The sequence below is a fragment of the Schistocerca piceifrons genome, chromosome 2 (assembly GCF_021461385.2).
Source record: "Schistocerca piceifrons isolate TAMUIC-IGC-003096 chromosome 2, iqSchPice1.1, whole genome shotgun sequence".
In the NCBI taxonomy this organism is placed as follows: Eukaryota; Metazoa; Arthropoda; class Insecta; order Orthoptera; family Acrididae; genus Schistocerca; species Schistocerca piceifrons.
Window position 1 is genome coordinate 976,023,586 of NC_060139.1, and position 14,593 is coordinate 976,038,178.

Sequence of the window (14,593 nt, forward strand, 5' to 3'; positions counted from 1 at the left end):
CATTGCTGGAATAAAAATGTATTTACATTTCTGAAAGTACAGTGTTTATTAAGAAATACGCAATAACAAATCCTAGTGTCCTCTTCAAAAATGAAAATCTGTATCACCATGACGCAAGACAGAAAACTGACTTTCACATGCTCCAAATAGAAAGCAGTTGTGCCAAAAAGGAACATTACACCATGGTAAAATTATTTACAAGAAGTTTCCAAATTAAATTAAAGTAATAAATGATCTACAAAAATTAAAGCAGTGTTAAAAAAATATCAATTAATGCATTGTTTCTATAGTCTGGAAGAGTTCCTCCAAAATCTTTGAGAGCCTAAGAAAGTTAATGTCAAGTGTGTAAGATACATTCTTTATCACATACAAAAATATTGTGTAAATATGGCTATCTACTTGTAGCCTGTAACCATTAATATTAGTTTAGTCATATTTCCAGTTGTAATTTTCTAGCTATAGAGGTTTAATTATAAGTCAGAGCTGAAAAAAAATGTATTCAGTAATGCACACAAAACTTCATCTAAAAATGAAGACATATATGCACTGATCTATCCAGTATCTGATGTGTTGTTCTGTAATATAAACTGGACCAAATAAATACAAATACAAATCATACTGTACTTTTCATTTTCCATGTGTTCTAGCCCTTTATTGTGTGCAAGAAACTAGCCTGAAATTAGCTTTGTTTTCAGATCTTTTTAACTACTTTGTGGCAAGGGGGCGGGGGCAATGTATGTGATTAGAGACTGTGCACAGATTGTTTTTGACCACAGCTCAGACACTAATGCAACCAGTAAAATATTCAGACTCAGATATCACATTCACAAGCATACAATCATATACAGGGAATGTGAATCCTTAACAGAAGTGGTCCATACATAATGCAATAGCTGCTAAACTACACATAAATACCTATACAAAATTTACCAAACAATAAGTATAATGTACTTACATAGTGCTTTACAGTAACATATACAGTTAATAGAAGACACAGACTCATGGCCACATAGCAAAAAGTGCACTTGAGAAACTGAAACTAGTCTCAAATGAAATTTATCAAACTCACAAGAAGAACTACATCCAGACACTGGGCTCAGCAGATATCATGTTCAGACAGCTGTAACTACAAAATATGAGCTGATGCCACAAACCAAAAACCAGCATACATATAAACACTTCTTCTTTAGTGTTGTGTGTAAAAATGAAATGACATTAATGAACCGATTAGGAGAAACAGGCAACTGATATTGCAAAACATACATGCTGTGTGTCCTCAACCTCCAACTTCAGAAATCTATATCTAAATAAATATCTGCTATTGCAATGAGCCACTTGCAGTATCCATAGTACATGCCTTACTTAGTTTTGTGACAAAAAAATGAAGCCAGATTAATGGTCATATTAGGATATACCAGCTGCTGAATACCAAAGAAAAGACTCAATGTGAGCCCTTACTCTCTAACTTTAGAAGTCCAGAAGTAAATAAATATCCACCATACAATATGCCACTTGCAGCATTCACAGTACACTCATTGACCTCTGAAGTTACGGTCTGAGTGTGCCCACCACATATTTTTGTGATATTCAGTTGCTGGTGTCTTCTAATTGGATTGATGATCTGGCTTCATTTTTTTCTCATAGTGTATTACTCAGGTTCATAGGTATTGTTGGTTATACATTTCTCTGTGTTTTCCCCTCCATCTTTCTAAAAATTTCAAACATATTCCACTTATATTGATTTCTGATGTTCTGAAAGAAGTATAGCTTTTCTTATTCTTCTTCCCATTACTAATTATAAGATTAGCATTAATTTCATAAGTACTTTGTGCTTTCTGAAATTAGTCAATTCTTTGTGTAACTGTTCAATTTTTTCTTCTATTATTTAAGTATTGTTCTAGTCATCAACTGACAAGACTGAGATATGAGACTGATTTTCTTTCCTTCAACCCATATTTACCAGTGTTTTGGGCTTCCTTTCTTTTCTACTGTTTGATTAAAATCCCAATTCTCAGATTTTCATTCTTGTCACTTAATTTCTCAGTTCTTCAAAAATATTCTCTACAGCCACCCTAACATTTAATATGTGGACATATACATCTATACAATAGCAATTGGCAATGTCTTTGATTCATTCTTAAAAAGTAAGATTCAACACTTCAAGAACACCAGTGTTCTAAATTGAAAATAAAAGTAACTTATTCTTTTTGTGATGTTCATTGCCCCTATTTTTCCCATTGTTCTAGCAACTCTTTACAGCTCATGTCGTAATATCTTTACATTACTTGTGCATAATCTTTTTGCACACTGACTTTAGTTTTCAGCTCTGAGTTAAACAGCATCTACATTTAACAAGATGTCTTTCTCTCTAAAATGGTAGTACTAAAAAATGAAAAATAAGTTGACATCTGTAGCAAGTCACTTATGATATTATTAATAGAGTGCTACGTGTTTCAAGATTGTAATCCTCTTTGTTCTGATTTATATTTGAGATACAGCATGTTTATTGGTGTCTATCTGAGTCGGTTATTGTGGCAGTAGAGCAGGACACTGCTCTTCTGACTTAAGAGACTTTCCTGTGTAAATAAGGGTAACACTTATTTGATAACTCCTTACCTTCCCTTCATTTTCAGTTGTGGCTTAAGGTTTTCTAATAGTGTTCTGTAACTTTCACTTGACTCCATTTACCAGTGTGTTTGCCTCTTGACCACCTGTCAACATTTCAAATGCTCGGACTTCTGGAAACTGCATCAAGAGATTTCAGCTGAAAAGTGAGTTTGTGTGTGTGTGTGTGTGTGTGTGTGTGTGTGTGTGTGTGTGTGTGTTTTGATTTTTCTTTGACATCAAGGACATTTCAGAAAAAGCTAAATATGCTAGGATATGTTGTAGAATGTGAGGAAAAGGTTAAACAATTCAGAGGGGAAGGCAACCTGGTTCAGCACAAATACATAGAGAACAAAGTCCCTGAACCAAAACCATCAGTGTTGAAGATGCTGACCCTCATTGCCACTGTTTGGATGAGAGTTTAGCAGAAACCACAATTTTGCCTTGTCGCTACTGTTGAATTCCATTGTGATTAATGCATGCTACAGAGAATGATCTTTCTCTGGTTGCAATTAAGAAAACTTTTATTCACAACACAAGTTCACAAAACAGTTTGGTTCTGGCTAACAAGTGAAAGATTGTCTGTGATCATGTAAGAGAACCAGAAACAAAGCCTGCTGCTGTAATACCAATCCTACAGTGGAGTCTCATCTTAGGTGGCTGTTGGAGTGACATCCACAGCGCAGTGTATTGAGACTTATGGGCCTACAGTGTGTTGTGACATCATGACATACAGATGGTGTCACACTTAAGACAGTGTGAAGACAAGTGCGAAGTGGTGCAACATGATGGTGTAGAGGCAAGCATCCAAACTGGTCTCAGTGAAGTTCCAACTGATGGGCTGCAAAGTGCAGCCTGCTTCTGGCCCGGAACTAAGGAAGTGATGGATTTCTGCAGGTTGCTCTCTGCCTTAAATATCTGACAGTCTGAGTGATATCCGTGGTAATTTGGTGACTGCATCACCTGCAGACAGAAAGTGGTTCCTCAGTAGCAGTGCTACCATTTTACTGACATGCGGTGCTAGGGAGCATGCCTGAATTCATGTGTCAACATATTGTTTATAAACGGAATCACATCCGCAATGTGCAATCCTCTTGTGATATTTGTAGACAGCCTTGGAAGAGAAAGCCTGCAGCCCAAGGATAGGAAAACCTGCAGGGTGAAGATGATGTGCTGGAAGCATAATGTAGTCATCATATAGTCAAATTAGAGCATTTAAATAATTTTGCAACAACAAAAACTCAGGGTGATAAATATGGTTTGAAAAATCTGTGACAATTGCAACTGTATTTGTGAAAAATACCATTAATAATGAAATCATATAATATCCAAAGTAGCTTAGAATGTTACAAAACAGACAAAGAGGTACAAGAATATAGTAATGTCCGTATCAACACTGAAGTTAATGAATAATCCAAGCAAATAAACTTACAAGCCACCTAATGGTGTTTGTCAGAGGGTACTTTTTGTACCACTAACTGAGCCCTCCAATCCTGTTCCACTCGTTAACAGTGTGTGGGAAGATTGATTATCAGTAAGCCTCTGTATTGGCTCTAATTTCTCAGATTTTCTCCTCATGGTCATTAAGCAAAACATGTGGGGATAAGTAGTTTGTTGTCCAACTGTTCCCAGAAACTCTTTCAGAATTTCAGTAGTAAATATCTCCAAGATGCACAATGCCTCTCTTGTAATGTCTGCCAGTGGAGATAGTTTAGCATCTCCATAACACTCTCACACTGCCTAAATGATCCTGTGGGGAAACATATCACCCATCATTGGTCTTCTCTATCTCTTCTATCAGTACTTAAGATTCTTCTAATGAATCTGTGTTTGGCATCTGCTTTTCCCACTATCTGTTTTACATACTCATTCCACTTAAGATCATTCTGTATATTTACTCCTAGATATTTTATGGTAGATACGGTTTCCAGCAATTTGTCATCTTTAGTGTAGCCGTAGCCGGCCACTGTGGCCGAGCGGTTCTAGGCGCTTCAGTCAGGAACTGCGCGACTGCTACGGTCACAGGTTCGAATCCTGCCTCAGACATGGATGTGTGTGATGTCCTTAGGTTGGTTAGGTTTAAGTAGTTCTAAGTTCTAGGGAACTGATGACCTCAAATTTTAAGTTCCATAGTGCTCAGAGCCATTTTGTAGCCATATAGTAGTGGATTTCTTTTCCTATTATGTGCAATACATTACATTTATTTATGTTCAGGATCAACTGCCAGAGCCTGCAGCATTCATCAGTTATCTGGAGGTCATTCTGCAAATTGTCACTATCTTCTAGTGTTGTACTTTGTTATAGACAATCACATCATCTGTGAACAGCCTTAAAGAATATCCAAAACTTTCTTCTGGATCATTTACATATACTGTGAATAGCAACAGTCCTATCACAGTTCCTTGGGGTACTTCAGAAATCGCCTCTACATCTGTTGATTTTGCTCCATTAGGTGCAAAAGTGTTGAGTTCTATCCGCAAGGAAGTCTGGAATCCAGTCGCAAATATTCAATAAGCTCATATTTTTTTTCGCTAAACAGCAGTGAGACAGTGTCAAATGCCTTACTGAATTCAGCAAACACATCAACAACCTGAGTACCTTTGTCTACAGTGCTGTGGACCTCATGAAGGAACAGAGAAAGCTGAGTTTTGCAGGATCTCTGTTTGCAGAACCCATGTTGATTTTTATAAAGGAGAATTTCATTCTCCATAAAGTCATAATTCCGCAACAGATTGACATCGACGATGTGGGTCTATAATTGTGTGCATCTGTCCTACAGTCCTTCTTAAAAATGGGAATGACCTGCACTTTCTTCCTGTTGCTAGGTACCCTTCATCACTCAAGTGATCCATGATAAATTACTGCTGGGGGGGGGGGGGGGGGGGGCGAGTTCCTTAGCGTAATCTTTGTGGAATCATATAGCTATTGCATCTGGTCCTGATGCCTTTCCACTACTAATCGATGGTTATCTAAATATTTGTCATTTTGACATTTGTACAGTGATTGAAACTAGGAACCATGTTACGATGTTCTGTGATGAAACAATTTCAGAAGACCAAATTTAGGACTTTTGCCTTCTCTCTGTTGTCTGCTGTTTTGGTGCCACTATGTTCTCTGAGTAAATGAATAGATGATTTTGACCAACTTCCTGATTTTACATATGACGAAAACCTCATAGGTTTTTTACTCAGGGCGGTTAACAGCGTTTTTCTTTTGAAATCATTGAACATTTCTCTCATTGCTCTCATTACAATCATTTTCACTTCATTCAGCTTTTGTTTATCAACTAGGTTTTTACTTCTCATGACTCTTGAGATGAAGTTCTCTTTGTTTATGTAGCAGTTTTGCAATATGGCTATTAAACCATGGTGGGTCTTTCATGTCATTTAAGACCTTACTCAGAACATACTTGTGTAGGGCATATTGAACGATTCCTTTGATTTTTTTCCATTTGTTCTCCACATCTTTGTCTCATCACTGAATATTTGATGCCGACTGCTCAGATACTCTGATGTTTGTATGCTGTCACTCATGCTAAGCAAAAAATCTTCTACCTTTCTTAACGTTCTTTGTAAGACCCATTGCCATAGATGCTATCACAGCCTTATGATCACTTATATCTTCCTCTGCCTTAACTGATTCGATAAGTTCAGGTCTGTTGCCAGAATGTCAAAGATGTTACCTTCATGAGTTGGTTCTCTATCTGCTCAAAGTAATTTCTGGACAAGGCATCCACAACAATGTCACATGAATCCCTGTCTCTGGCAGCAGTTTTGATAGCATGGCATTCCCAATCAGTACCTGGCAAGCTGAAGTCACCCCCTATTAGAACTGTATGATCAGGAAAATTATTAACAATATTCTGCAAGTTCTGTCTGAAGCACTCTACAACTAGAGCTTCCCACCCAGTTGGTCTATAAAAGCATCCAATTACCATTTTTGACTGATGTATAATACTTAACTTCACCCAGATTAATTGACAATTGAATCTGTAATGATCTCATTAGATTTTATCAAATTCTGTACTGCAGTAAATACACTAGCACCACTGGTGACCAACCTATCCTCTCGAAAAATATTCCAACATGAACTCAGGACTTCGTTGTCGTTACTGTCCAGTTTCCACTTTCTGTCCTAATACTATCTGTGCATTATAACCTCCAGTATGCAATACTAATTCTGGGATCTTTCCTTGGATGCTCCTACAGTATACTGAAATCAGGTCTCTGATCCCCAAGGACAAACATTCTTTGAGGACACTGTGGCTAATTTATCAGGCAAATCGTTTTTGAACTCAAGGCAGGGTTTCTCTAACCTAAAAATGCCACACATACTCCACTACCATAGTAGCCACTTCCTGCGTGTAGTGCACACCTGACGTACTAAGGGAAAGCCAACAATTTTGCTCCTGATAGTGGAGAAATTCACATCCGATACCACCTCAGAGTCATCTGAGCCTCTGGTTTAGACCTTCCATTCTCCTCCAAACAAGAGGACCGTGATCAACCCTGCGAATCATGCTGCAAATAGACAGCTTAGCCTGTACGCCGCATGCAATGCTGGTTGTCTTACCAAATCAGCCATCCACTGAAAAACGCTGAGGATGCCCTCAGAACCCAAGCAGCAGCTGTCATTTGTGCCCACACGTGCCACTATAAACAACTGGTTGCACCCAGTGTTCATGTTAGCCCCTGGCAGGACCACCTCCACATCACAGACGAGACCAGTGGCAAACTTACTGAGTGTACACTGGCATTCTTTCCTGTCTTGCCCACTATTTCCCTGAGGGGCTCCATCACCTGCCTAACATTGGAGCTCCCAATTACAAGAATACCCACCCTCTGCACTTGTCTGGGCTGGTAGGAAAATCAGCCAGTGGCCCAACAGGAAGGGCATCCTGTGCTGGCTCAGAGTTATCATCAACACTAGGTAGCACCTCATACTTGTTGCTAAGGTGTAGGGAGCCAGCCATGTGACCTGCTCCCTCTTTTTGCCTCCCACAAAGTGACGCACAAACCCACCACTGTCTACCATTCACTCTTGAGTGAGAACAGACTGGTCAGATGTTGCGTATCAGAAGATGCATCAACACCAGCTCACCAGGGGATTCCAAAAGCACCAAAGGTATTACAAGTCCCATCACCAGCACCCCAATGTCATCACAACTTTGAACATTAGCCAGAAGCATGTCGGCAGTAGCAAATGCAGCTTCTAGCTGTTTACAGACAGCAGCCAAATCTCCTTGTGTCCACTCACAACTAGCACAGTTCCTAACCATATTGTAGCATGTAAAAAGTAGTCATACGGTCTCAAATGACGCTACTGAGTTTTGAAATTACGCAAAATATAATGAGGAGAATAAAGAAACAAAAAAAATTGCTCTGCAGAGTTCTCACTGTACCCTGAGGAACAAGCTCTTAAACAGAAATAAATTTCTCTTCTGAAGTGGATGTATCTGTTACTAGAAACTCTGCTTTCCCAAAAGCTACTGCATGAGATAAGTATGCAGACTAGAATGCACTGATCCAAACTTTATGCTATGTACCAGCATAAGATTTAAACTTATTGGCATGACGTGGAGTTTCAAACGGCAGGAAAATTACTCTAGGAGGTCATCTTACACAAGGATATGTACCAAGATTTATGCAAAAACAAAAACTTGGTGTAATTTGAGAACCACTAGTCTACACAGAAAAATACATTGGTATAGTTCAGTTCTTTGCGAAAGCACGTGAACAGAAATAGAAGCCAAACTAAATTACTGTGTATGAGAACTGCTGCTGGCACGTCTCCTTGGCTCGGTATCTGCCTGTACACTAAGGGTGAGCAAGAAATCACTTATTTGTTACAAATCACAATGATTGAGAAGTCACAAATATAAAAATATAGAATCTGACTGTAATTTCACTCACAACTAGGAGTCGCAAGTAACATTTAATATTCAATGCCATGTGCCATCTGTTGGCCGAATTTCATGCTTGTTCATGTGTATCATGTGCCATGCTACAATTTCAGTGATAAGTCACAAGTAGCAACTAAAAAGCACAGGTAACTTGCAACGTCAGGTGCTATCTGATGGCCTACGTTCATGCTATTGTTCTTCTTTGTGACACGCTATCGAGCCTAACTGCGAATTCTGTGACAAGTCGCAAGAAGCAACTAAAAAGTGCAATTAACATTAGATGCCATGTACCATCTGTTGACCTGTCTTCATACTTGGTTCTAAGAACCTTGTGTCCCACGATATGTATGTATTACATAGTTATGGTCGAAGAAATGAACCAAGAAGGTAATTTGTTCTGAGAAAAATTTTATAGTTACTTGAGAATTGGTGCAGCCAAGGAATGTGAATGTTGAATCAAGATTGTGCTAATAGATAGACCTATAGCATAGCCTGGAATTTTTGTGACATATTTAAACACACTTTTCATCGTAAAAGCTAAAATTGCAGGGTTATTTCGGAAAACAGATAATGCATACAGCTCTGAAAAGTATTTTGACGTGTATTACACACAGATATCGTACATAACTACTAAAAATGCAACTGGTGTCTACTAAGTAACTTTTAGCACATGTTTAACAGCTGTATTCACAAGAGGCTTTTTTTTTTGCGGTACGCAGTTGAACTTTTCCTTGTATTCTCACATATTGCATTAACACTATTTCCAATGTCAACTTTTAAGTGTGGTATGAGTACTTTCGACTGTTTTCACCTGCACATCATCAACCTTAAAACTCGCCACTTTCCAACCTAACCTAGACCTTGGGCTATGCCACAGGTCAGTCTGTCATCACATCCAACAAGGCAGTAGGGATGGACGGATCAATATCACACTCTAGCAAGTCTTTATCACTAAGTACACAGCAGAAAATTTTGGGGTATGGGGCGGCTTAGACAAGATGAGAATGGAATTTTCATTATTCAGTCACAGGGTAGTTCACACTTATTTATCATCCCTTTTAAATCACATAATGGCTTGAATGACACTCTGTACCTGTAAACATTTTGTACATTTATGTTATCAATTATGGCTCGCTGTGAGTTCTTCAAGAGTCGTCTTTAATCTTCACGATTATCCTTGGAGCAGCCAGTAATCGAAATGGGAGCAGTGCCTGGAAAATCTCGAAGGTTGTTTTAACTTCTATATGGCTATTAATTACAAGCAATATAATTATTATACAACAGGTAATATTTATGCTAATGAAACCAGTTGGGGGGGGGGGGGGGGGGGGAGGTTTCACACTTTGCCTAAATGTGTCCTTACTTTCATTCACAAACTTGGAAATTAACCTTACTTCTGACGAAGATGGTGTAATGACGCTGTGGGAACTTCTCTAGTTCTGCTGTCACTGATATTTTCAATTATCGCTAGGTACATTGAATGACTGAAAATGTGGTTCAGATACCTGTGAACATAAGAACATGGTTAGAATCCATATTCTAAACATGAACTCTTATGGTACTGTGTGGTAATTTGTGTTATGATTATCAATATCACAACATCAGTATTTTCACACTTGTTCTGTTAGTACAAAACTAAAGCCAAAGGAAGAACGTAAGTAAAACAGCCGAAGGAAGAACATAAGTAAAACATACTAATTAATGACAAAAACATTTTAAAGAACATAGTTCTTATTATAGAAAACAGCAATCTATAATTATTATAAATAAACTGGAGGCAGTCTTGATCGCATAAATTTTTTAATGTGGTGACCGGTTTTGATCTAATTATAAGATCGAAACTGGTCACCACATTAAAAAATTTATGTGATCAAGACTGCTTCCAGTTTATTTACTGACTGTTTTGTCAAGATAAAATTTTGTCTGTGGGCAAGCATATCTTTTGTATATCATGAAACAAACAATTGGTGAAGAATCATTGGAAATATTTTAATAATATCATTTCACATAACCTTTTCTCAGTTGGGTTACTGACACATGACGACGTATTTCTTGATTATATTGACACAGTTCAGCTCTTACTTGCATCTAATGACAGATTGTTTGAAAACTATATGTAGTACAGTGAGTATTGTTGTAACACATTGTTGCAACAGGGGGAGCTGGGGTCATGCTGTGAGGAGGGGGCCGAATTGGAGTGTGAGTGAGTGGTGTATTTCACTCCTGGTGGAGGTGTCAGTGACACAGTGATATCTGCAACAACATTTATTTATTGTGTAAAGTGTACAAAGTTACATGTATCACCAGAGCAGCAGTCGAGCGTAATCGCACATGCCATGAAGTAGTGTTGATGCCTAGTCAAGAGAGTCATGACATCACCCTGCAGGCCAGTTCCATAATCACTTGCTGTGCTGGTGGCATCTTTGGGGTGAAGAGGCATTGCAAGCTGAACATCCCACGATACAGTGTTGCTCCCAGCTTAGCACTCTCGAAGACAGCCCATCTCCTGTTCAGGTGGAGACTGCTGACTGTGGTCCAGGATGTCAGTTGTTGTGAAGACTAGGCCCTTGTCTTCCTCCCTGGATTGACCAATTCTCATGAGTCAGCTAGGAGGCTGCACGAGCATGTCACACCTGATCATTGTGTAGAGACAGTAAGTAGCTTGCAGATCATCCGCAATGACCCATTACTCAGTAATGGCAGACCAAAGCTGTGGTATGCATCTGGTTGGCCGCATCTTAGGTGGGCTGTCATTGATCAGCTTGTCACAGTTTTACTGGAACTCAATAAACTGACTTTCTCTCTTGTTCTAGTGACACGAACAGAATGACAGCATGACTGGATGTGTCTATTAGCTTGAAATTCCTTGTTATTTAAAGAGCCTCCTGGTGTACGAGCACATTTACCCTACATTTGATTTTGCTGTGGTGCTGGTTTTGAAATTACTTAGTGTCACCTCACAGTGCCTCACTATGTAGCATACAGTGTTTGCATTTCTGTCCTCCTCGCTCTGAGATTGTGTGGCCATGTTCACCTCGTGCCCATGTCCATTGCACTGGCAGTACATCTTGCCGACAGTCTGAGTGGCACACTGGCCCAGAGCTAATCTCTCTGTTCTAAGCTCGCCTGGTAGAACTTTTACAAATTTAAACATATACAGTGAAATTATTCTGCTGTGCATCAATACTGTACAGTAGGAATTTAAGAAGGTAGTGATAAATTAATACTATGGGAATTAGATACATACATCATGCAATAGTTACTTAACATAAAGGAAAGGCAACCACTCACTTATAGCTGACTGATGTGTGGCACACAGAAATACGCAACAGTAAACGGTATTCATGCTATCTTTTGAGCTCTTGCTCTTTCTCTACACAGGGTGTATACGCCCCGGGAAAAACCCGAAAATTTTTTCATCTAGGAAAAAACCGGGAATTTTTTAGAATTATGGGAATTTTTCAATGTCCTAGTTTTCAGATACCTTTTTGTAATTTTGACTGGTAAGAACTGATACTCTAACGTCCGTCAACAGCAAAATGTGTCGAAGGCTTTAGGACGAAGACTGCAGTACTTCATGACAACGAGCGTGACGTCTCAATTGTTTGCGCTATACCGTGCGCGAACGCCTGCAGTTCTGTTGTGTTACCGCCTCGACTACAGTTTTTCTTTATTAAACAATGTCATCAAAACATTGTCGTTCACCAGGCGACAATCCGTTGCGCCGTGGAGTGCCATTAAATAGTCAGGCTTTGGAATTGCTACGGAGGACGCGTGGGTTTTACGAGCAAGAAAAAGAATTTGTTTCTGGTGGGCATGCGTCGATTCCTGCCGATAAAGTTTCAGAGCGTACATCGAAATCTCTACGATTCAGTGAAAGAACAGTTATAAGGAAAGGGGGGGGGGGGCTACTTGAAGACTTAAAAGACAGTGAAGTAAACCGTGTGGAAGAAAGCCCCTGTGGGAGAAAGTGTGTTTTTAAGTACTCCGGGAAAGGAAAAAAAAGCAGTCTCGTCCTTTACAGGTATTCGTTCCAATCCGATGCAATTCGTCGGCACATATACGGACACTATAAAGGGAAAGAATACCCCACAATAGCGAAGCTGCTAATTTCTTTAAAAGGAAATGAACTTTCCTCAGGGGGAAGACGTTACTTACGATGATATTAAAAAGTATGGATTTCCGTTTTAAAAAGTTAGATGGACGAAAACTGTTACTTGAAAAAGCACATGTCGTTGCAGCTCGTACCATTTTCTGACACAAAATTGTAGGAAAGGACATATATTCAGTCATTATACCTGCACGAGATATATATTTGTATACGTTCTACCACCGTAAGCCTATGTTATTAATTTACTGTATAATTACAAACTCATAATGTAACATGACAACTCCTATATCATTGTATATGATAAAATAGATGCTCAATAAATAACAAATATATAGTTAGGCGAAACCTGGGTCCTTTCTCTCTGCAATCGTGTAGGCTATGCATGTTTTGCTTTACTTCTTTCTATGAGTGTGGATAGCGTGTTTTTTGGTATACTTAGGTTTACATTATTATACGCCGTTTTACGTGCCGCCATTGCGGTAACAATTTTGAATGACTTTTCATAGATAATGTCATTAACGTCAGGTGTTTTTATTTCTCGGTTTCACACACTATCAAACGCTTAGTCTCCGTCGTCTTCTCTCCATTGTTAGAAAAACAACGTGTAAACGTTGATTGTAGCTTACATTTGCAAAACGTATTTCGGAGTTGTGGGCGTGTGCTATGGCAGCTATTGCAACCCCGCAAACGCAGTATAGCTACAGTTTAAAGGCCCGTCCGCACGCAACGATCTGTCTGCGCAAATGTCTGTGCACATCACATCTGCCCAGACAGATCGTTGCGTGTGGACAGGAGATTTGCACCGACATGAGGTGTGTGCAAACCTCGAAGTTGGAGTTGGAGGTTTGAGCGAATCGTCTTAAAAGCCCGGTCCACACGCAACGATCTGTCTGCGCAGACATCGGCGCAGATGTCTGTACATGCAAAAGATCGCTGCAAATGTGATGTGTTCACACGACACAAACCCCAATCTACTACTCGCTCGCCATCTGTCGGTGTAGAAATGAAATATCAGTGGCAAGTGACTACGCTCCCCGTAAACGTCAAAAATTTAAATCAGTTATTTTGAAATATAAAAATGGAGGAAGTTCTGTTGTGGTCTGTGTTCGCAACTTGTGTTGCAAAAAACATTCAGAGCAACCGCAGGAAACAGAGAAAGCGGTCAAAATAGTGTCGACAGTTGCTGCTAAAGCGAAAGCTGTTTTCTCACGTAAATTTACTTTGAGAATTGCAGGGCGAACCTGTTTTGTTTTACATTACCTCGTGTTCCATTTCCTCGCACATTGACACTCCAATTTCATCTTCAATTGTACTCCTGCTTGGTCTTGGCGTTTCTTGATCACTAAGAAAGCCAAGCAGATCAAAATAACAAAGTTGGCTGTTATACTTGATCTACTCCTACACCAGATCTTCTAGATTTCTGAACTTTGGATAACTCTTTTCGGTAAACAGTTCGCTGACAGACTTCATTTACTTGACTTGCCTCCATGAACTCATCCTTCAGGACAGCGTAAATAGCTTCACATGTGTTGGGTATTATTTCACTCAACGCTTGTTTCGATATTGCAGTTGAAAATTCCAAATCCATGTAGCTCCTACCTGTTGCTAGGAATCTTAATGTTACCGCCAGCCGTTCATGAAGAGAAATTGCCCTTCTCATATAAGATTTTTTCTCGTAATATGAGGGGTTACAAGTTTTAAGAGGTAATTATAAGTTTCGACATCCATCCGTAAATAATTTCGCCAGTTCGCAACGAAATTATTTTTTATTACCGTTTCTCTGTTTGCCGAGTCGTCAACTGCCCGCAATTTTTCAATTAGAGCATTGTATGCTGCTGTCTTTTTGCCTCGGTCACTATATTTTTTACTGTTAATCTTCCACAAACATGGGTGGTTTCTATATATTTCAATGAATTCACTTACAAACTCTCGAAAACACTGACGAGTATCCGCCATTTTAATGCCCTGTGCGCACA